Source organism: Hydra vulgaris, chromosome 08 (assembly GCF_038396675.1).
Source record: "Hydra vulgaris chromosome 08, alternate assembly HydraT2T_AEP".
Classification (NCBI taxonomy): domain Eukaryota; kingdom Metazoa; phylum Cnidaria; class Hydrozoa; order Anthoathecata; family Hydridae; genus Hydra; species Hydra vulgaris.
Genome location: NC_088927.1, coordinates 24,940,001 through 24,964,398, shown reverse-complemented (window position 1 = coordinate 24,964,398; position 24,398 = coordinate 24,940,001). Strand labels below are relative to the sequence as shown.

Sequence of the window (24,398 nt, the reverse complement as noted above, 5' to 3'; positions counted from 1 at the left end):
AGGGACTATGTTTTGACACAACTGCCTCTAATACTGGAAGACATTCAGGAACCAATATTAGGTTCAGTCAAAGACAGGAATATATTTTATTAGATATTGCCTGCAGGAGGCATATATATGAACTTCATCTCAAACATTTCTGGGAGCAAACTACCTTAGGCAAAAAAAGCAGCTCCAGAAAATTTAATGTTTAAACAGTTTCAGACAAACCGGAATGACATCAAGGAAACTGTTGATTCTTCCAACTTAATAAGGTTTGATACCAATTCCATCAGCAATACTTTCTTGGCAACCCAGATTATAGGGAGTTATTGGAACTTACCCTGATGTATCTGTATTCTAAAATATTTTTCAAAGTTCGAGCTCCAGGCTGTGTTTCTCATGCTAGGTTCATGTCAAAAGCCATTTACTACTTAAAGATTCAGATATTTAGTACACATCTGCCCTATGATTTGACTGCTGCCTAAAATAAAGAGTTGAAGACAATGGCAGAATTTATCTCAATTTTCTATTCTGTCTGGTTTCTAAGAACCTCATTACCCTCAGCGGCACCATTTCAGGATGTAAACGACTATTGGCAAGTGGTGCAGTACAAAGAGTATGTAGAGAAACGCGACTCTGATTCCAAGAGAGTTCTAAACAGAATTGAAAGTACAATAATGTCAATGAAGAGACACACTTGGTACTTAGATAAAACTTTGGTTTCACTTGCTCTTCTAGACCCAACCTTTCCTGATAAAGAAAAAGAAAACGAGTTAAAATTTTAACAAGAAGATGCCACCAGGACTTGCTCTATTAATTGGAGAGAACTCTTGGTTCATCTTCAATTTATTAAACCTGACAATAATGGAGGACAAGTATGTTGACCAGTATGTTGACCAGTTCAAAACACTCTCCAATTTTGTAAGTAAACTTGAAGTAGTGAACGATTGTTCTGAAAGGGCTGTAAAACTTGTATTAGAGTTTGTGAACAATGTTCGCAATGAGGATGATCGTCAAGAACTTATACTAGCTGTGCAGCAAAAACAAGATAACCTCCGTGGGTCAGAAACCAAGGAACAGTTTCAGCTAGCGTATGAAGCAATAGGAAAGCAGAGAAAAAAGTAACATGATTTATATACTATATTTATGCATTACAATATATTGTATTATATTTACATATCATGATTTTAATATTTATATTGCCAAGTAATTTTTTTTTTTTTTGCTAAGAAAAATAAAGTAATTTTAAAAAATATGATTTATAATAAAATTTAAGTAACTTCGCTCCCCCCCCCCACTCCTTCCCAACGAAGAAGGGATAGAGGGGTATAAATCTCCAATATTAGGGTGAGGGGGGCGGGTAGCTATTCACATGTCCTTCTATACAAACATTTTTAATGCTTAGTTCTAATATTATTTTCAAAATTTGGCCTAAATATGAAGAATAAACCAGCGTCAGTTTTACATTGTAATGCATCATTTTATGTAAAAAAAACCGTTTTTTCGGTATTTTTTCGGTAGTTTTTTCGGTAGTTTTTTCGTTAGTTTCGGTAGTTTCGTTAGTTTCGGTAGTTTTTTCGGTAGTGCTTTCGGTAGTTTTTTCGGTAGTTTTTTCGGTATTTTTATTTGGTCATACCCTATTATAAATAAGTAGTCCAAAACATACCATATAGAAGAAAAGTTGGCTTTCCGTGTTGATTATAAAGGTCCCCGCCATACCCCTGAAGTTTGCAATGTTTTTATACACAATTTTGATTGGTGGGGACCCATAAAGTCATGTGACATTAAAATTTTTGGGCTTAAAATTATTTTTATATTGGTGGTCAACTATTCCAGGTAGGACCAACTTAATTTTCAAAAATTCGTCAAATATAAATCACCCTAATATATATATATATATATATATATATATATATATATATATATATATATATATATATATATATATATATATATATATATATATATATATGTATGTATATATTGTTTACAATGTACAACAATATAAAAAAGTATACAATTGGCTGGAGCAAAAAAAGGCATAAATTAGCCTTACCACCGAGCCCCAATAGTAACGCTTCTAAATATATCAGTATCATATAAGCAACAGCATTTACAAGAAAGACTATTTTAAGATCTTAATTAGCATCTTAAATTAAGAAAATTTACCTAAAAGCGTGTGAGTTTCATAAGAATTTTTTAACAGATTACATTTGTCAAATGGATAAAAAACTGTTGAACTACACATTCAAAACATAACAAAACCGTTTTTGTTTTGTAAAAGAAAATTATTAAATAATTAAAAAAACTTGAGACCTTTTTTGTATCAAAAATCCATAAAAGCGAATAGCTTATTTATTTTTAGGTGACCCAAGAAGTCCTAACGGTCTTGTCGCAGTGCACCCCGGAAGCGCATTTTAACCAGGAAGTTCACGCCTCCTTCCTTACCATGACGCGAAAATATGTACAGAGCTCATTTCGAACCTGGATTTCCTGCATATTAATCAAGCGCTCTAACCACTGCGCCAAGGCCGCATATTTATAATCACTAAAAACAGCTAAATAACTTTAAAAATGTATTTTTTGATAAAGTTTCTGTTGCATGATTTGAAAATTCTATATCTTTTCTAGCAAACTTTGTGACAACTAACCCGCGACACAACAAATCCTGCTCTCCCCTACTTTACCTATTTTATTATTTCTAGTTTTAAACTAGCCAATAAACAATAATTAGGTGAAATACCCATCGAAAAATATATAGCTTGTTCTATTTTCAAGTTTATAAATGCTTTCGACACCATATAGTCAATAATCCTAAATAGTTTGTCAAACTTCTAAGGTGGTAAACCCCCATCAATTTTAAAATTTCAAAAAAAAAAAAATCAATTCTTTAAATATTGATATTTTCAGTTCATAGAACATTTTAATGAATTTTTTTAAAATAAAATAAATATCTAAAAACGTGTGTACTTTGGCCATGATAGGATTTTGAGGTCCTAAGCAACGCCACAGCGATGCATTATTAAACAAGAAAATTTCATCTTGTTTAAGCTTCAAAACAACATTTTATTTATACTACAGTTTTTTCTTCATTAAGTGCTTTGTTTTGAGAAGATTTTTCTTTTGGCTCATGCTTCTTTTTGTAATGTAAAGAACTTTTTCTTTGTTTTTTGTATTCTTCTCAAAACTTCATTTTTAGCAAATGTGTCAATTTTTAAACATGATATTTTTAAGTTGATATGAATATAAATCGTTAGATGTTACAAGGGCGGAAGTCCAAAAATGTAAATTTTCAGAAAACTAAAGCAAAATTTCCCCTCATAGTAAATTTTTGTTAACGGTTTAACAATTTTTTTTTTTTTAAAGGTGAAAAACATTTTCTTAAAAAAAAAATCATTTAACTATTAACAAAAAAATACTACGGAGAAAAGTGTAAACTTTCCGAAAACTAAAAAAGAATTTTTTTTTTAGTTTTCGGAAAGTTTACATTTTTGGACTTCCGCCCTTTTAACATTTAACGATTTATGTTAACTTAAAATTTCAGGGCGCTCTTGTTGTTTGAATTAGGAAATGAACAAGAATTACAAATAAATATGGTGTCAAAGTATATTTAATACTTTTTTGGTTAAAAAAATTTATACAAAATTACTTTAAAAATGTTCTATGCATGGTTCTGGTCAATGACCTCTTTATATCTTTTTTCAACTTTCAAGTTTTAAAATGCTTTCGACAGCATTCGATCAGTATTCCTAAAAAATTTGTCAAACTGTAAAGTCTTATATCTAGAGAACCTTTAAATATTTTATATTATTATAAATGCCATCAACATACTATAAGTATGTCTAGTTTGAAAGAAGATCACTATTGGGCTAAACCTGATTCTTACAGAAAGTTGCTCTTAAGAAACATAACTTCTTTTGATTATATAGCATCCAGGCTCTTTTTATTTTGAAGTATCTATCTTTAAGCTACGATATAATAAGTTTTGTAAAATCAATAAAAAGTATAATTGAACACATTAACTTATGATTGGTTTCACTCGGTTTCGATGATGGATGGTTTGGAGAATAACGCACAAGAAAAACAAACTACATCAACTTTATTTAGATTTTTACGTTAAAAATAAATTTACATATATTTTATTACTTCTGATCCCATGAGGTAAATCACCTTAATCAACAGATAGTTTACTAATTACAATTCAACTTTTATTTATGTTAAAATATAGTGTACAAAATAATCAAACTGTGTTCAACATAACTTTATGATTTCAAGTGATAAGTTAAATGAAAAGTGTATATTTCGTAAAATTAAAATCAAAAAATTGACTGTTTAATTCAGATGTTTGCATGTTTTGAAATTAAATGCTTGACAAGTGGTTGCATTTACTTGTATCATACATCTGCTATTTATAAGAATGCAAATTTAAAGACTAACAACCCTAATACCGCAAAAAACCAGCAGCCTAAAGCCTCTTCTTTACTGGGATATGTTTTTTTTTTGCTATCGATTAAATGATGTTAACTTTTTATTTATATTATAGCAGATGTTACGTATTAACATTAAATGATAGTGTTAGCTTTATTATTCCGTCACCATTAGAGACATAAACTAAATAATTTATGAATAACTGAGCAAAATTAGTTGATGACACTAGTTTTTTTACACTATTAAATATTTCAGTTGAAAAAGCAACAATAACAAAAACACCAACTTTCAAAATTTCAAAGATATATAACATTATAACATCCAACATATTATTATACATTAATATTATTATACATTATTACTATTTTGTTAAACTTCAAAACTAATTTTTTGTATAACATCTTGATTAAATAAAATCACAAAAAAAAGAAAAAAAACATATTGAAAAGAAAAAAGAAAAAAAGATAATAAACCATATTATAAAACTAATCACGTTAAAATTTAAATCTCTAAAAAAAATTTATTAAAAATTTTTGTTTAATGGTTTCAATAAATGAAGTCATTTTTAGTTGCTTTTATTATCTAAATATCTTCATCATCCATCGCGTTCCAGATAACCTTTTACTTCAGGTTGTTCATATAAGCCATAACCCTAATTAAATAAAAGTATATAAGTAAAATATACTTATATATATATATATATATATATATATATATATATATTTATATATATATATATATATATATATATATATATATATATATATATATATATATATATATATATATATATATATACATATATATTAGGGTGCATTGAAAAACAGAATTTTTAAAAAATTGCCTTCTAATAGCTGAATTAACAAAAAATTTCAAAATTAAAATATTTTTAGAGTTGCCTCTAGTCCCTTGAACACTTTAGGGCCTCTAATATTCTGGGAAAAAAAAATTCTTCAAAAGTAGATCAACCTGGTACTCAAAAGAAACAAAATTTTATAAAATGTTTGAAAATAATATTTGTTTTATGTAAAAATTATTATTTTGCATTTCATTGCATAATATCTATGGTTTTTCAACTAAAAATAAAAAAAGTGCATTTTTACAGGTTTTTCTATAATTTTTTTTTTTTTAAGTTTTTTTATAAAACAATTATTATTTTCGAACTTTTTATAAAATTTCACTTCTTTTGAGTACCAGGTTCAACTACTTTTGAAGAATTTTTTTTTCCCAGAATATTAAGGGCCCTAAAATGTTTAAGGGACTAGAGGCAACTCTAAAAACATTTTAATTTCGAAATTTTTTGTTAATTCAGTGATATTTTATTATATAGCATATATTTAGAGCTATTACAAGGCAGTTTTAAAAAAATTCTGTTTTTTAATGCACCTTAATATATATATACATGTTTATATATATATATATATATATATATATATATATATATATATATATATATATATATATATATATATATATATATGTATATATATATATATATATATATACATTTCTTTTAACTATTAGTAATAATATACTTTTAAAAGTTTTAAAATTAACGATTTTTTTAACGTTTTCCTGAAAACTTTTTTTTTTTTTTACTTCCGCCAAAAGACATGTTTTACGTAAGAATTAAATTTAAAGTTTAGGAGAAAGTTATTTCATATTTTGTAACTAATTCTTTTCTTTTTGTTTATATCGATTGTAGTTTATTAAGTTTATATATATATATATATATATATATATATATATATATATATATATATATATATATATATATATATATATATATATATATATACTTTACTTTTACTTTAACTTTTTTTGGTTTATATATTTATATAAAAGTTAAGAGAAAGTTATTTCAATATATTTTGTTACTCGTTCTTTTTTTTATATCGGTTGTAGTTTTTTTAGTTTCTTTACTTTACTTTAATTTTTTTGGGTTTATATATTTATATAATTTATATTGCCTGTTTATTTACTACCTTAGCATACTTTCTCAATTTATCTTATCTTACTTTCTCATTCTTTTGTGTTTGACTTTTAACTTTTGAGTTTTTATAGATTATAGTCTAAATCGATTTTTGATTCTCTTTTTTATTTTTGCACTAATTCTTCGTGAGGTCTATAAATAATTCTAAGTTTTTATGGTATCTTATTTTACTCTTTTCATACTATAAAAGTGTTACAATATTCTATAACTATTAGTCTTTATATAAAGTCTAATCTTGTTTTATAATATTTTAATATTTTATTACTTTTTGTAATTATCACGTCGTCATCGTTTTGTTCTACTATCAATTTAATTACGTTCTACTATCATTAACATTACTATCAATTAATACACGAAACAAATAAAATTGTAATTGTTTGAAATTGACAATTATCTTAAATTATTCATAAAATGAATTCCACGTCGACCGGCGAAGCCTACAGCGGCCGCTTCCGACCCAACTCGCGTATCGATAGTCGATGCAGCGATAAGAGACACCATGGCAATAACATTCGCAAGCAAAACATTGAACGAAAACTACATAAACTTCGTCGCTGAAATGCTCAAAGTGGTATTAATCTCTGCGCTCACACCGATAATAAAATTGAACAAAGAAACCGAGGCGAAACTCACTGCCCAAATTAACTATTTCAACAAGAAATTGGAAGACAAGAAATCTGTTATCTACGCCTCGAAACTCAAAGGAAACGCACCGGAAACAGTCAAAAACAGAAACGAAATAAACATTGTCGCCACCGAAAACAAAGACAGACAGGATCGTTCCTTGAATGTCATTGTGGTTGGTTTACCCAAAACCGAGATCAAAAACGACAAGACAAACGTCACAGAGTTCATCAAGGCTTGTGGTCTTGATAACTTCACAATCAAACAAGCACGACGCCTAAACACAAGTAAAAAACAAACTGTTCATAACTCTAATATTATTCAAGTCTCTCTTGCAAACGAAAAGGAACAAACCGCCGTTTTAAATCACTGCAATCGCCATCAACTACAACAATTTAACGGAGTTTTCGCACGAGAAGACAGGACTCCAGCTCAGCAAGTCGCGTTAAACGAAACTTGAGCTAGACTTAAAAAGAAAAACGAAGAACTGAAAGATGCTGGAATTCTCGACAAACCGCTTCGGAATGTCATGCACAAAAAAACCGGTCAAATATGCTGTATTGATGTCACACGAGCAAGAGATATATATTCGTCTCAGCGAATATCGACGAAGCAATACAGCAGCTACAACAAGCACCGCTCAAGAGAACTCGTTCGCCTAAAAAAAACACCAAAATAACACCCAGTATTCCTGTAATAAATAAAAATAATCTGTCTCCTGTAAATCTCCGCTTTTGGGTCATCAATCCATGCTCGTTAAATAAAAATAAACGCGACGAAGCCATAGCCCGTTTACACAACAGACGTTAAAAAAACACCACACATTTTATTTTTCGCCGAAACCCGGTACAATTGAACGAGTGATACGGTTATACCAGGCTATCAAAGTCATCGAAGAGATAGAGACAGAAGAGGAGGTGGCGGGCCATTTATATACACGAAGAAATAACTACACTAGAAACACTTTGCACAACTAAACTCAGACTCCATTGAACAAATGTGGCGCGTTATTAAGCTTGGCAAAAACTCAATTCTTCTCGGATGTATATATCGACCACACGACCTAAATGACGAAAATCTTAAAAACTTTATAGCATCTATCAAAGCTTCAAAAGCTAACGCCCGAAGGTTAGAGTGTGATTTCATTCTAATCTATGGTGACTTTTTTTTATTTTAGCAACACATTTTATGAGTATATTGAGATTGGCGGCGGCTTGGCTACAACAGCGCATGTGCTAAATGAGCGACCAGGGGACATAAGATTTCAAGATTGCTTAAATAAATGCCTACTCACACAATTGATCATATTTAAAACGTATCGTAACAACAGATTTTCAGAGCCGAACAGTACTCTCGACCTAGTAGTTACAAACAAACCAGATCTCTTGATAGAAATAAAAGAGGAAGACTAATTAAGGGACACTCCTATGGGACAATCTCACGCTCTAATCACGGGTCAATTCGTTCTGAATGGCACGATAAACGTGGCACCGATCGTGTAACAAAAACGCTACATCTGGAGCAGAGCTGACTACACTAATTTCTCGCTAAAATTAAGTTCAACCGATTGGAACAGCTTATTGAAAACTACTCAGATAACGAATGTTACAATCTATTCTAGAGGTGTACGACAAACTAACAACAGAACTCATTCCGTCAACAACCTAACCCTTCAAGAAGAAACATGAGCCATGGATAACAGATGAAGTTTTAAAAGCTATTAGAACAAAACAAGAACTTTGGAATAAATATATCGCCTCTGGTCGCTATACACAGAGAGAGCTCAAAAACAAGTACAAAGAAGCATGTAGAAATGTAACAAAAACTTTGAGATTAGCCGTGTTAGATTATGAAGATAATCTAGCTAATTTATATAAAAACGACCCTAAAAAGCTACACGCACATATCAAAAACAAAACCAACTCAAAATATGTATTCAACTCTATAGAAACAATTGATAAAACCATTTCAATAGTGTAATGAGGGGCAAAATGAGACACTTAAGCACTAATTTATCTAATACTTTTGAAAAAAAAACTTTTGAAAAAATAACTTGATATTTTTTAAATCTTCTACCATCTTACTTAAAGCTAACAAAATATGAGTTGCAAAAATGCAGTGGTTTAGTCACCAGAGATCATTTATTGACAGCACCTATCCTGTCTCATTTTAAGACAGGATAGGTGCAAAATGAGACAGATTTTTTTTTAGTAACTTTAATAAATAAAGATAAACAAAACAGATCTTTAAGAGGATTAGCAAGAAACACATTTTATAATATAATACAGCTATACTCAAACTGTCACTAGTCACATAAATCACATATTGCTTGACCAGTATTTTGAAACGAACAACAGTCTGAATGAGCTCAGGTTGTGCATTTTGAACATTGACTCCACTTCTCTCCTTTTGCAGTCTTACTCCATAAACCATTACAAGCATTACATTCCCAGTCTTCAACACTTAAACTTTTAACTTTTTCTTTACCCTTTCCTAATGCACTTTTATTTTCTATTTTGGGTTCTTTAAACTTTTTTGATTTTTCAGAGGATTCAAATAGTGATTTTCTGGAATGTGATGTTGTTATTATCTGTGTTTTTTCTCCCTTTTTTGGTGGTAAAATGATCTTAGGAATTGGTACAAATATTAAAAAAGCATGGTGTTATATTAAAATCATTATTTTCTGAAGATCCTGAGGGCAATGATAATAAGGTGCTCGAATTAACTTGTGATTCGATTTTATCAGGTTTATGTAAGATAACATTAGATCTTTTGTCATCATTAAACTCAGTGTCTGGAATTATATCCGGACAAAAAGGAAAAATTCAAGATGTACAAAAGCCAGAACAGGCAATTTCTACAGAGGCAACCTTATTATAGGCTTTGGAGAATATACCTCCTAGTTGATCAGTTGTTATTTTTCTTCCAGGATGCTCACGCAACCATGATCCACATTCTATATTATAAAAAGTTTTTAATGGTTTAAAAAAGCTTCGATCAAGTGGCTGCAACTTATGAGAAGTGTGAGGTGGTAAGGTTATAATAATTATTCCATTTTCCTTTGCAAAATCCCACAAATTAATGTTTTTTGTATGAGTTTTGTGCCCATCTAAAATTAAAAGAATTTTATTTTCTATAGAAGCTCTAGTGTAATTAGTAAAGTGTTTTATATACTCCGTGAACAGATCAGTTGTAATCCATCCATTTTTAGAGCACCCTCTAATTGTTCCAGTGGGAGCATGGTTGATTAGTTCTGGTTTCATTCACTTTCTCTTAAAAATCATAATTGGTGGAACAAATAGTCCAGTTACATTGATAGCACAAACAACGGTTGTTGCTACACCCCGTTCACCACTTGTTACAGAAGAAATACAATGCTTCCCTTTTTTTGTTATAACTTTAACAGGTCTATGTACAGTTGTAATGCCTGATTCATCGCAGTTAAAAATTTGATGAACTTCAAACTTGTATTCTTGAATTTTCTTCAAATTTCTATATTCTTGAAATAAATGTTCACAGAACTGCGGTTTAAACCATAAATCTGATTTAAAGATAACCCTTGAGGCTTTCTTATTGAAAGGTCTGGAAGTCTCTTCAAAAATCCACTTACAAAATCTCTACCTGCAACACCATTATATTTATTAAATGAATGAAGTATGTCATACTTTTCTACATTCTAGAAGACAATTTGTTGAATGTCGCTTATCAACAATCCATAATAAACTGAATCCATTTCTTTTATGTAGCTAAATAATTGATTTTCAGTATCATTTGGCAATACTTTTTTAAATGAACCAAGTGATCTTTAAAGAATATTACAAGATTCTAAATTCTTTAATTTTCTTTGAATTCTTTTATGTAAAGCATCTTTATTTACACTAAATGTCAAAGCTGCTTTTCTCAGTGACATTTCCTTTAATTTTATGGAGTCGATTGCCAATAACATGCTCTGCTCAGAAAAATTGCCATGATCAGTTTTTCTTATATAGTTTCTAACCATATTTCACTTTCTAAATATATATATATATATATATATATATATATATATATATATATATATATATATATATATATATATATATATATATATATATATTTACAACAACTACAAGAATTAATAAAACCATACATGCATATATTGAACTTATGTATTTAAAGTACACATAAAATTCATTGTATTTTGCTTATTGTTTACTGCAATAACCTATATGCTTAAATCTACTCACTATATATTTTATATACTACTTACTTTATTACATTACAATTACATATACAATACAACAAGATTATAAAATACAAACATAGTAAATATAAACATCAGGCAATTATTTGCTTCAATTTGATTAAATATTTATTATGTTTAAATATAAGTTAACAAAATATAAAACATAATTCTATATTGGATAACAACTAAACAATTCAATTAATAAAATAAAAAGTAAGTAAATGCAGTATAATAAATTTAAATCTACAGCACGTAAATATTAATATTTGCTATGTTTACTGTTTTAATGTAAAACATTAAATAAACATAATATTAGATATCGGCAAAACAAATACAAACAGAATGTCTTGTTTTGCCCCACATCATGTTGGCATCAAATTGCCTAATTTACTGACTATTTTATTGAAGAAATAAAATACCAAAGAGTGGAAATAATAGAAAAAGGCCTAAAGATTCTAATAAAAAAAAATTTAAACATAAAAAGCTTTTCCACTAAGTGAGATCAAAAAAGGCTCAGAAAAAATATAATAACAACACTTAAAAATTCGTAATTTTTGAGAAGCCGAGGGATGAAATGATCCCCCTTGTACTCGACTTTTTTATTTCAAAGTGACTCAATATATTTTTCTTGACACAAAATAGTTTTTGAACACAACTGTATATTTAAAAATCTTGCAAATAATAATTTATAGGGCTGGCATCATGATAAACGCAAACTGTCTCATATTATCCCGCTGTCTCATTTTGTCCCGCGTTACCCTAGATCTTCAAATTATTTGCACAACCCTGAATAATTACTTCCAATCAGTATTTGTTAACGAGCCAGATGAACCTGTACCGGAATAAGAACCCCTAACTGACAAAAATATGTGTATCAGACAAGGATATCTTTTCAATTAACGATACCCACACTTGACTCGCAAACCTAGTTGAATCTAAATCTCTCAGTGTTGGTAACGTTCACCCTCGTGTACTCAAACACTGTGCAGAAGCTTTCGCATTGCCCCTAATGTTAATTTTCAAGAAATTCTTCTCAACCAGCAATGTACCAGACCTGTGGAGGAAATCCAACATCACGCCCCTTTTCAAGAAATTAAAAATTAAAAGCATCGAATTATAGACGAGTTTCTCTCACATCCATACCATGCAAAATATTCGAGAACATATTACATGAAAAAAGTAATACTACACTGTAACTTAAACGGTTTATAAGCATAGCACAACACGGATTCGTTCAAAGAAAAAGCTGTTTAACTAATCTCCTGGAAACTCGCGACTTCCTCACAGAAGCTGCACACAAAAAGTATCCAGTAGGGTGTGCCAATTTTTTATATAACACCTTTTCCCAAATATCGTAGGGCCTACCCCCTCCCCCATTAGGGGGTTTGGGCTAAACTAGCCATGACCCTGTTAGCATTTTTGTTAGCAAAGTAAGCATTTTTCTTTACAAAATAAGCATTTTTCCTTGTTCATGTAATTCTTGCCTGTGAATAGAATGTAAAAACTAACCCTGTCAACAATTTTAACTATTAAAAGTATTAAAGATACAAGTGAAATTATCTCTTTCTCCTCGAATCTTAAGAATCTTAGTTATAGCTTCTTTTCTTTCTTCTGTATTTTCGCTGCAAAGCGTGGCTTGTAAAATGGCTTCCGAATGTGCATACCATGCTGATCGCCTAATTGTTGGCATAACAATATCTAATACATTTTTATTTTGTGTTCTAAGTAACTCTAGTTGATACAAAACATGTCTAGGTCACTCTATCCAATTTGATTTCACTTTAATGTCAAACCAGTTAGGTTATGTAAACACTAACAATAAAATTTACAATCATTTGTAAATTTTCACCAGTAAACCCATGATTAGACACCCAAATTCTGCAAAATCGAAGCGCTGTTGTTAGCTATCTGATCTGACAGACTGGTCCGATTTCCAGGATTGCTAACCTGCTAGGCAGAATTCCAGTCTTTATTGCTTAGCAAATTTGATAAGCATAACTTTGATCAGTGCTTAAATCCTTAATAATCTCCTGACTGAGATATATTAAAGGAGGACCTAAATTTATTATAGTAAAGTTGATTTCAATTTCAGTTTCAATTTCAGTTAAGCATTTTCCCAAGTGGTCCAGACCATTTATTATAAGAAAGTGTTGCGCCATCTAAATTTTCAATTAAATGCCTTAACCCTAACTCACCAGTGTGTAGATCAAAAATAATCCAAACTAACCTTCTGTTTAACTTTTTTTCTACCCAATGCATGACACCACCTGCCCAACCTGTATTCACATTTGTGCTATCTCCTCCAATAGCCATAAGATTTTGAATTTGATTCTTACTTTTTAACAAGTTAACCAAGTGATCTGCAATAACTTCTGCTTTTTTTTTACCAGCTGTCACATCTGGAGCGAAATGAAAAAGATAGTCACCCCCAGGGTCTTTTACAACAGAGTAATGTTCCTCTTTAATAAGACTAGGAAAATTTTTTTTCATTCACCTCTATAAACTTTTTTGTAGCATCCACTCTCTCATCAAAAAAAAGGCATGTAACTGGGTTTTTTTCTAGGTTTACCTCAAACTGATTGTCTAATTCTTTTGCTAATTTTTCTTGAGCCCTTTTGATCTTGTTATGATTTATAATAAGATGGAAACCACTCTCGCTTATAAGTTTTGCATCTATCAAAGTAGCTGTGGCTACTTCAGCTGCTTCTCTTAAACTAGTTTGATGTCTCTGCTAGCCAGAGCGATATTTTTGATTTTCATAGTATTATACATTGAAAATGTTTGATTTGGAAAAGATGTACAGTTAGTTGGACTATCTACTTTGATTATATTCTGCTCAGTATCATCTTGAAATGCTATAGAGAAGCTATTATCGTAAACTGTTTCAACAGTTTTGTGACGTACATATTCCTAAAAAATATAAATAAGTTCTTTTTATTTTTAATCAGTATCTAAACAAAAATATATACAACTTTTATTGCATCTCTAAACATAATTCAACAACTTATTTAACACCCCACCTATCCAATTTTACATTTTTCTACAAAAATGCTATATAAATTTTTAACTCGACCTAATAATTATACCCCATTTAAATAAAGAATACAAATAAACAAAACTTTTACAACGAAATAGATATTTATAAAGAAAATAATAGTTTTAAAACTTACTTGACCTATGTGTAACTGAAAAAAAGATAAAGATTCATTTTTATTCAGACAATTTAGTTTTTCAAATTTGTCATTTGTTTTATCCGGCTTAAAATAAAAGTAATATATATATATATATATATATATATATATATATATATATATATATATATATATATATATATATATATATATATATATATTAGTATATACGTATTTGTATATATATTAGTATATTGTATATGTATTAGTATATACGTATTTGTATATATATTATAGTAAATGTTTGTATATATTATACTTTTTTGTTGTTGCTTTTTTTTCAATTTTTTTAGATTCTTTCCTATCTGCGCCACCAATATGAAAAGTTCCAAAGCTTTCTATTTTTGTTCTCTGAGAATGAATGAATTGAAGCTCTTCACTTGGTATTTTCTCTTTTCTCTTACATTTGCATTATAATTTTTCCATACATTCTGAAGCACATTTGTACTCTGAACAAAGAATCAAATTACATTTACATAGTAAAATGTCCATAAGTTTGTCTAATTTAAAAAAAATCTTGCCTTTTTAGCTTTTTTCCCACGCCCATTACTAAAATCAACAGCTGATTTCCATAAATATTTGAGTTTTAAAAAAATTGTTTTTTCATGGATTACAACTGGATATACAAAAAGTGTATTTGTCTTTAACCATTGACCAAGTCCAGCTGGTACCATATCAGCTACTAGCTGATCTACAGTATAGTTCCTCTTATTTTTTCACTAATTTCTCTTAACAGTATATCATATCATTAAATATCTTAGGCTGTTGGAAGCTCAGATACAAAGTTCTTTTCCTTGGCCTACAAGTTTGCTCATTTTAATAAATAATGCATTCCTTGTTCTATTTGACATTATATTAAGTTTATCGGAGCTTTCCTTTTGGTCCGAATATGAAGTATAAATGAAAAGAAATGTATAGTTACGCATTTTTAGTACTTATTTTGGTAATAACCAAAATAAGTAATAATAAAATGAAAAATTACCAAGCTAGCACTGAAATAATTTCATTTTTAAAAATATCATTTTTATTAAAAAATTATAGTTATATTTTTTCACTACTTCTTTCTATAAATTTAAAAAAGTGCATTTTACCATAAAAATTGACACACCCTAGTACCCAGTCAATGTGATTTACACTGATTTTGTAAAAACATTTGATAAAGTTCCACACAATCGCCTATTGAGCAAATTGAAAGCATATGGCATCAACCAGAAAGCATTCATGTGGATAAATGCTTGGCTCATCAATTGACAACAGCGTGTTTTTATTGATACTCATTCAACTGCTGAAATATTCAGACCTAGGCGTTCTGATATCAAATGACCTTAAAGTCCGTGCCCAAGTGGAGTCTGCAGTCTTAGTAGCCAATTACAAATTGGGCCTACTCAAAGAAGCATTCCGAAGCAGAAGCATTCATCTCTGGCGAATGCTTTACATCACATACGCGCCCACACCTGGAATTCGCTATTTAAGCATGGTCTCCTCACCTAAAAAAAGATATCAATATGCTTGAAAGAGTTCAGCGCAGAGCAACAAAAGTTTCCTCAATCAAACATCCATATGAGCAACGCTTAAATATATTTAGAATGACAACACTGGAAGATAGAAGAGCCAGAGGAGATCTTATTGAACAGTTTAAAATTGTAAATAAAATTGATGATGTTAATTTTTTTGTTCCTCAAAGGATCTTTAACAATGCGTATAGCAGGAGAAGTCATAATAAACAGCTATACAGACAAACTGTTAACAATTGCGAAGAGCGACATCACTTTTTTACTAATCGTGTCACATTGTCCTGGAATATCCTACCACAGGAAGCAATTGACACTCACAGGTCAACTTATTCCTATCATGATGGACAACTGGTCTCGTCGACAATTTGCCCTACACATTAAATAGTATAGAGATGCTTGGTGTTGATCTCTTCGTCAATATACTTTATAATTAATGATTGACTAATTTACAGTATTATTAAATTTTATAAAAACATAAAAAAATTAATCTTGATTGCAAATTTATTGATTCTCAATAAAATCAAATTGAAAATTTATATCCTCCGAATGTTTCATCCGAAACTTCGTTTAAAACTTTGTCGAAGATGTTAAGATGATTCTTATTTCATTTCGCTGATTTTGTATCTCTTTTTAGATCAGGTTTTTTGTTGAAACATTTTAATACTTGGTACCTTTTCACAATGCGTACCTCATATGTATTCTTATTCATATGTATTCTTATTTCATTAGAATTAATGTAGAAGCAATTTTGCTATTAAAAATATTTTGATAAAACTGTAAAATTGACACAATGCTAGTTAGTTTTTTTCAACATTGAAATAATGCAAATGATGTTATCAGAGGAGGAAAATTACAAATAGTCAATATTCAATCCCTGATACTAACAGCAACCAACAAAACCCTAAAAACCACTTCACTAGAAGATGACCTAGGAACTTTTCAACCCACCTTTGATCTTGGACAGAAATTATTTAGAATGTTTCATTAAGAACCTAAGTTAATTTTTAAATAGAATTTAAAAATTAACTAAGCTACATTAATTGGTAGACAGGGTTTATACAAATTCTTAATGAAATACTACTCAAAACATAAAGTTATATCTCTGACTTTTTTCTTAAAAACCTTTTTCTTGATTTTTTTTTACATTTATTTACACCTCAAAACAATAACTTTAAAAAAGTATATATTAGTAACACTATTCTTTGACAAAGTGTTTTCTAAGTCTCTCATACAATTTATAATGAATTTGATATATGTTTTCAAGGAGAGGCCAGTAGTAAAGGATAAAACAAAAAGATCAGCATGTCAGGTCTTTTCGAAAGGAATTGATGTCAAGAGCAACAAAAGTTTCTAACAAACAATAGTACTGCTGGGTTATTAGCATTAATAAATCAGAAACAATATTAAAAAAAAAAAAATTAAAGTTCATATTGATTGTTAAAAAAAAAGTTATTGACTTAAAGGTATGAATGGTTAATTTTCAAAGTTTTTAATATAGGAATGATGTTAAAAAGATTGCTTGATAGAAACTGAGAGATGAATTGAAAAAAAGTTTTTTGAAAATTCATTAAGAGAGAGAGAAAAATTATTAGATTAATACAAATAAGACTTTTTTTTAAATTTAAAATATGAATACATATTAATTATTAAAATAAAAATGATGAAAATAATGTGCCTTGCATCATTTTTATTTTGAGAACAAAACTTTATTAGAATATTTACACTAAAAATAATTATTTAAATTCTTTTCATAAAATGTTTCTTTTAAAAATATAAGAACCTTTTAAAAAACAATTACCTAGATTTAAAAAAATTAAGATCACCTGGAAGTTACTCCTGCTAGTCAATCTCTGTAACTCATTTAGAATGTGTTGCTTCTCCGCATCAATACGATTGAAATTTTCTTTCAGTTTGTTATTTTCAGTAAAAAGTCTTCTAGTTTCTTCTTTATACCTTTCTACCTCTGTTTTAGCATCTTTCAGTTCATCAATAGTATTAAGAAGTTCACGCCTAGTCATCAAGAAATCCTCTTTATAAGCCATTGCCTAAATATGCACAATAAGATCAATCTTTTGGAAACTGAAACAACTTCATTAAATAGTTTAGATAATAAAAAAAACCTACTTGTTGCTTTAATGCTTCAATGTCATCAATGGACAAACTTTCTTCGCGTTTTGGTACAGCGCTTGGTGGCAAAGCTATATATGATGAAAGATTAGTCTTTTCTTTTACTGCAAAATTCAATTTTTTTAATTCGTCTTGGGTTTTATATAATCGATCTTTATACTCATCACGTTCAATAACTATTTTGTTATAATCCTTTTGCCACTGATGGTTAACTTTCACTAACTAAACAATAACTATAATTATATACATATAAACATATATATATATATATATATATATATATATATATATATATATATATATATATATATATATATATATAAACATATATATATATATATATATATATATATATATATATATATATATATAAAAAAATATATATATATATATATATATATATATATGTATGTATATATATATATGTATATATATATATGCATATATATATATATATGTATGTATATATATATATGTATATATATATATGCATATATATATATATACATATTTTATCTAGGTAGAACATGCAGGGAGTCTACATACATTGACCGACTTAACTAGGCAGAACATGCAGAGAGAATATATGCAGCGGCTGACTTAAATAGGTAGAACATGCAAGGAGTTTCTTAGTCAGCAAAATCTTTAACAGTGCCATAAACAAGGGTAGGTCTAACATTCCATCTCTCATTCATAGGACTGATCTTATTACCTCAACCAAGGATGAGGTAAAACTATTTGCAAAAAACTTTTCTTCAAATTTGACTCTTGAATCTTATTACCATTCTCCTCCTTCCATTCCAATTAAACAAGTTAACACATTGTTAGACATTCAAATCACTCCAGTTTCTGTTGCTAAAGTCATCTCAATTAAACTATTCTACAGCTTGTGGTCCAGACAACATTCCTGTCACAATCTTACAAAACTATTCTCCAGAACTTTTTAATTCTTTAATTTTTTCAAATTAACTTTAAGCTTGAGCCTCTTTCCCATTGTTGTAAAGTTGCATCTCTTTCTCTATTTTACAAAAACATCATGGTCACTGCTCAAAGAAGCTTTCACCTCTAGTTCCATTAACAAAAACTCATTCTCACTTGACTCGTCATTCAACAGAGTTTCTTCTTTTTACTGTATCTGTCCCTGCATATTGCAAAAAAAATTTATTTTTCCCCTGCACTTTAACCCTTTGTAACTCTCCTCCATTCTCATGTTTTCCTGACTCAAACAACCTTCAACTTTTTAAGTCTTCTGTCAACCGCTTCCTTGCTCTATAACTCTATTCTTTTTTTCTAATGACTTTCTAATGACTTTTTTTCTAATGATTCTAATGAACTTAATAGTGGTTGCTTGCAGCCTTGTTGGAATTGAATCAGAATAAAAAAAAAAGTTAAAAGGAGGAGATAAAACTCAATTTTTTTTAGCTAATCGTTATCACAACAATCTAGATCTTCCTATATTTATGAATGGTAATGTATTTGATAAGTCACCTTACCTTCATCTTCTAGGATTAACTTTTAATTTTGATCTTTCTTGGAAACCATATATCGAATCAATTGCAAAATTAGCATCTACTTAGGTTGTAACTCTTTATACTCGCCATACTTACTCAGGATTCTTTTCTTCATCTCTATCTTCAATCTTTAACCCATCCTTGTATGGAATACGGTTGCCATATCTGGAACAAATCTTCAAATGATGCCCTTTCTCTTTTAGAAAAGATGCAAAGACGCATTGTAAACATAGCTGGACCTGCTCTTGCAGCCTACCTTCAACCATTGTCACACCATCATGTTGCTTTTATTCTCTTTTCTATAATTACTATAATAAGCACTGCTCTAAAGAGCTAGCATCTCTTGTGCAATCAACTAAAATTCATTCTTGTGTTACTCGTCAATTAAGTCTCATCCTTTTACTGTGATAGCTCCTAAGTGCTCTAAAAATACATATTCATCTAGTTTTTTTTCCTAGAACATCAGTGCTTTAAAATTTGCTCCATTGTATTCCTAATTCATATAATTTGTAATCTTTCAAGTAGTCTGTTAATCGTTATCTTGCTTTATAAACTTTATTTTTTCTCTTCCAGTAACTTTCAACACTAATAGTGGTTGCTTTTAGCCTTGTTGTTATTATTATAATAAATATATATGTTGTTATTATTATATATATATATGTATCTTATCGATGTCCATACATCAAAAGTTAGAGAAAATATGTTTCCATTAGCAATTCTGCTTGATAATTTTTTAATTACTTCGTCTCGTATATTTTTACTGTAGTTCAATACCATTTTGTAAACTTTTTTGTGATCCTTTGGTATGTTAGAAAAGCCTCTGGCTGTTAAGCCTTTTCTGATATCATATGATATGCAAATAATGTTGAATGATAAACCATCACAAGCAGTCATCCTAGCTAAAATAGTTGGCAATGAATCATCCATTTTATCACTTATAAAAAAGTTGTTTATAGTTACTGAAGGTTTTAATGTCTGTAAAAATTCTGAAGAATCTAAAACAGTGGGGCTACCTACATCTCTTTAACAAATTGACTTTTTGAATTGTTTTTAAAAGGGTATGAAGACCACTTGTAGAACCTCCATGCGTTTTTATTATTTTCTTACACAATTTGCATTTATCACATTGTCCTGCTTTTTCTCTTACAAAATGAAACCATGGTGAATTTTTATCATTTGCTTTGGAATGTTCCTCAAAATCTTGAATATTCATATTGGTATAAAATACAAATTTTCTAAAAGGTAATAAAATGTATTATTTATAATGTATAATTTAACTTACCGTTTGAAATTTTATATAATATTTTAGTTTAACTAAAAATAACCAGGCCTTGTTAAGAAGCGTTACGCAGCTCTCATTATGCTTGCGAAAAGGCAATTTGCCTACGCGTTCAGCAGTTTTGCGTTACGCAAAAACTTTTGTCTTTTAGAATATTTAAATTATCTTTTGATATCGTTTATGTGACGTTTATTCAGAAGAAATAAAGCCGTAAGTAAAAGCATTTAACCGCAATTGTAAACTAATAGATTTTTTGTTAAAGAAACAGTTTGTTTAATAACTTTTTTGCTGTTGTTAAAAATTAGTTAAAGAAAATAAAGTGTTTTAAGTTTTATCTTAAGAAATTAAATATATAAATTCCTTTTAAATATATAAATCAGTTTTTGTCATAATAGTTTAAAAACTGCACGATTTATTTTGATGTAAATATTTAAATAATATATTTATAAATAAACAAAATATATTAATACATTTTGTTTATCGCAAATTCAATAATGTAAAGTTTTAATGACATTCATTTAATTTATGAAAATAAATTATGATCAAGAATATACTATCGGTAACTGATAAATAATAAAAAAAAAACTCTTTATTGTTTAAAAACATTATTAAAAAGAGTTCACAAAATAAATAAGAAAAAATTTATTAACAGTTAATAAAATAACCAAAAACCAATTGTAAAATTATAAGAAAATAAACAAATATTATGTTTATAATATAAACAAAGTTTTATGAAAAAAATATTTTTTTCAAAATAAAATTTAGTTCCTATTTGAAAGAAATGATAAAAATGATTTTTCAAATAGGAACTTAGATTTTATTTGTAACTTTTGTTATAGAGAGAAAAAAAAACTGTCTGTATGATTTTTAACGCGTAAATAAATTTAACTTTAATGACAATGCGGTACTTAAAAAGACGCAAGTGACACAATATAACTTCAAACAATACAAAATGTATTTGCTGAGTTGAATTACTTTGAAATGCATTACGCGTTTTCGTTACGCAGCGAAATCTCATAACAAGGCCTGAATAACCAATATCATATATGATATTGGTATATATATACCCACTTTTAATTTTGTACGATGAATTTTGTTTCCATTTATAAGATCAATTAAAATTTTAAACTTTTTGAGCTTTCGAATGGTGAAATTATTTCGAATACCGAAATAGCGGTATTTGACTTTTTTAATACTGGTATTTCGGCAACTATAAATTGTTCCAAATACCGGGAACCCGATATTCCCAACCCTATATATATATATATATACATATACACATATATATATATATACACACACACACATATATATATATATATTATATATATATATATATATATATATATATATATATATATATATATATATATATATATATATTTCCAAAGTTTCTCTTCAGCACAAAATGAGTAAATATTCTAATAAATAAGACAATTTTTTAAATTTTTGTTTGTTTATTTATATATATATATACATATATATATATATATATATATATATATATATATATATATATATATATATATATATATATATATATATATATATATATATATATATATATATATATATATATATATATATATATATATATATATATATATATATATATGTATATATATACATATGAAATAACTTTTAAAATGAAGACAGCTTTTCTTATTTTATTTAAAAACATTTCATTATTTTTGTTATGTTTGCCATTTTAACAAATAGCCAACATAAAAAAAGTACTGGTAAAATATTTTAAATGATAAGAGTCATTTTAACATGGTTTACTTGTTTATTCAGGTTTTTCCCACTCTATATGGATACTTTCTTTAACTTTCGATTGTTATTTGTAACCAATAATTAAAAATTAAAAAAAGAAGGTAAAGCACAATTCAAAGTCAAAAGCACTCATCACTAAAATTAGTAAAACATCTTTCTTTTGAGTGAAGGTGCTAATAAATAAGAGAGATTTTATCCTTTCTAAAGTGCTTAATCATTCATGTCTTTAAGTGGAGAGTAGTATAGTCACATATAATAGAATTTACACCCTGCAAAAACAAACTTATAGACAACAAAAAATTAATTTTTACAATTAATAACTAATTTTTACTTCATCTTTATATATTTATATATAGGTTTCTTACCAATTTTATGGCTTTTATTATGTTTATTTTCATAATCATATTTTATACTGTTTAATAGACAAATTTTTTCAAAAGTATTAACTGAGGATGACTAAATGTAGTCAACGCATGTCTTAAAATAATAAAATGTTTTTAAATAAAATAAGAAAAGTTGTCCTAATTTTAAAAGTATTTACATATTTTGCAATATAATAGAAATTTTAGAAATTACAAAAAAGTAATACATAAAAGAACAAAATTCTTTTTATTTCTTATCTAACACACTAACTTTAATCTAGGCTGACTACTTGAAACTAACACTATCATTTAAATCAACTTGATCATCGTCTTTGCCATTTAGATGTATTATCAACTTTTATTTCTATGTTATTATGATTCTATGTTGTTATTTTCTGTGTTTCTATGTTACACTTCACTACCATACATCATAATGCACTATCTGTTATTACAGTATGTACAGTTTTCCTTTAATCTTTAACAATGTACCTTTTAAAAGTGAAATAATTTTCTTATCTTGATCCCAAGATATCACATTTTTTCTCTTGATGGTTACTCTGTTTCACCCCAAGATCCAATCAATCTCCTAAATAATAAAAAACTTACCAAAAAATGGAATCCTACAACTGCAACAACTTTTCATAACTTTTCTCTTTTCATCTTGACATTCTGCTGTCCAACAAAATAAATTTTTTTTCTTTTGAGGGGGGAGGGGGAATAGGGGGATTTAACACACTATACTAACAAGTACCACCCATATATATACATATATATGAAGACCACACGGGTAAAACCACAGATGTCACATTTTTCTCATTTTGAGAAAAATGAAATTTAGTGTTTAGTGACATTAGATATCTGCTTATTAATAGTATATTTAATTAAAAATATATTTTTATGACTATTTAGTCCCAACACAATATATAAATGCAATTTTTGTGCTGAATACAAAAATTATTTATTCACAGTGTTCTTTTGAAAACAAGACACTCATTTTGGACATCTGTGGTTTTACTGTTGTAAATTCATCAACTCATAAACCACGTTAGCTTGAAACCTTTTAGAGCACTTATTTTTTTAAAGGTTGATGGTAACACATTGTAATATACAACCACAACGTACTAAGTATGTGATGGGGTAATAAAGCTGCCCCCCCTTATTTACATTAAAAAAATTCAAATAAAAAAATATATGAAAGTTTTTCTTTTAACTTTATACAAAATATCATTGCAACCTTTTCTCTTCCCCAACCTCATCTATTTATCATAAATGATTTCATGATGTCTTTGTACCATCACATTGTATCAAGTTTGTATAAGCCATACAAAAAACCAATTGTGAACACACCGTTAATAAAAATGTGTTTTTTTAATTTCAAAGACAAATAAA

General features: G+C 28.3%; 1 long non-coding RNA gene across 3 annotated transcripts in view; it reads right to left on the bottom strand.

Annotated features, from left to right (window-relative positions):
• Positions 1-4,074: 4,074 nt before the first annotated feature.
• LOC105846085 (uncharacterized) overlaps positions 4,075-24,398 on the bottom strand; it is a 51,806-nt gene continuing 31,482 nt past the window's right edge. For all 3 annotated transcript variants that reach the window (XR_010640001.1, XR_010640004.1, XR_010640002.1), the window contains 3 exons: positions 18,082-18,306; positions 17,781-18,002; positions 4,075-5,062 (listed from right to left, as the gene is read on the bottom strand). This is a non-coding gene — a long non-coding RNA (uncharacterized LOC105846085). The remainder of the gene's footprint in view (positions 5,063-17,780; positions 18,003-18,081; positions 18,307-24,398) is intronic.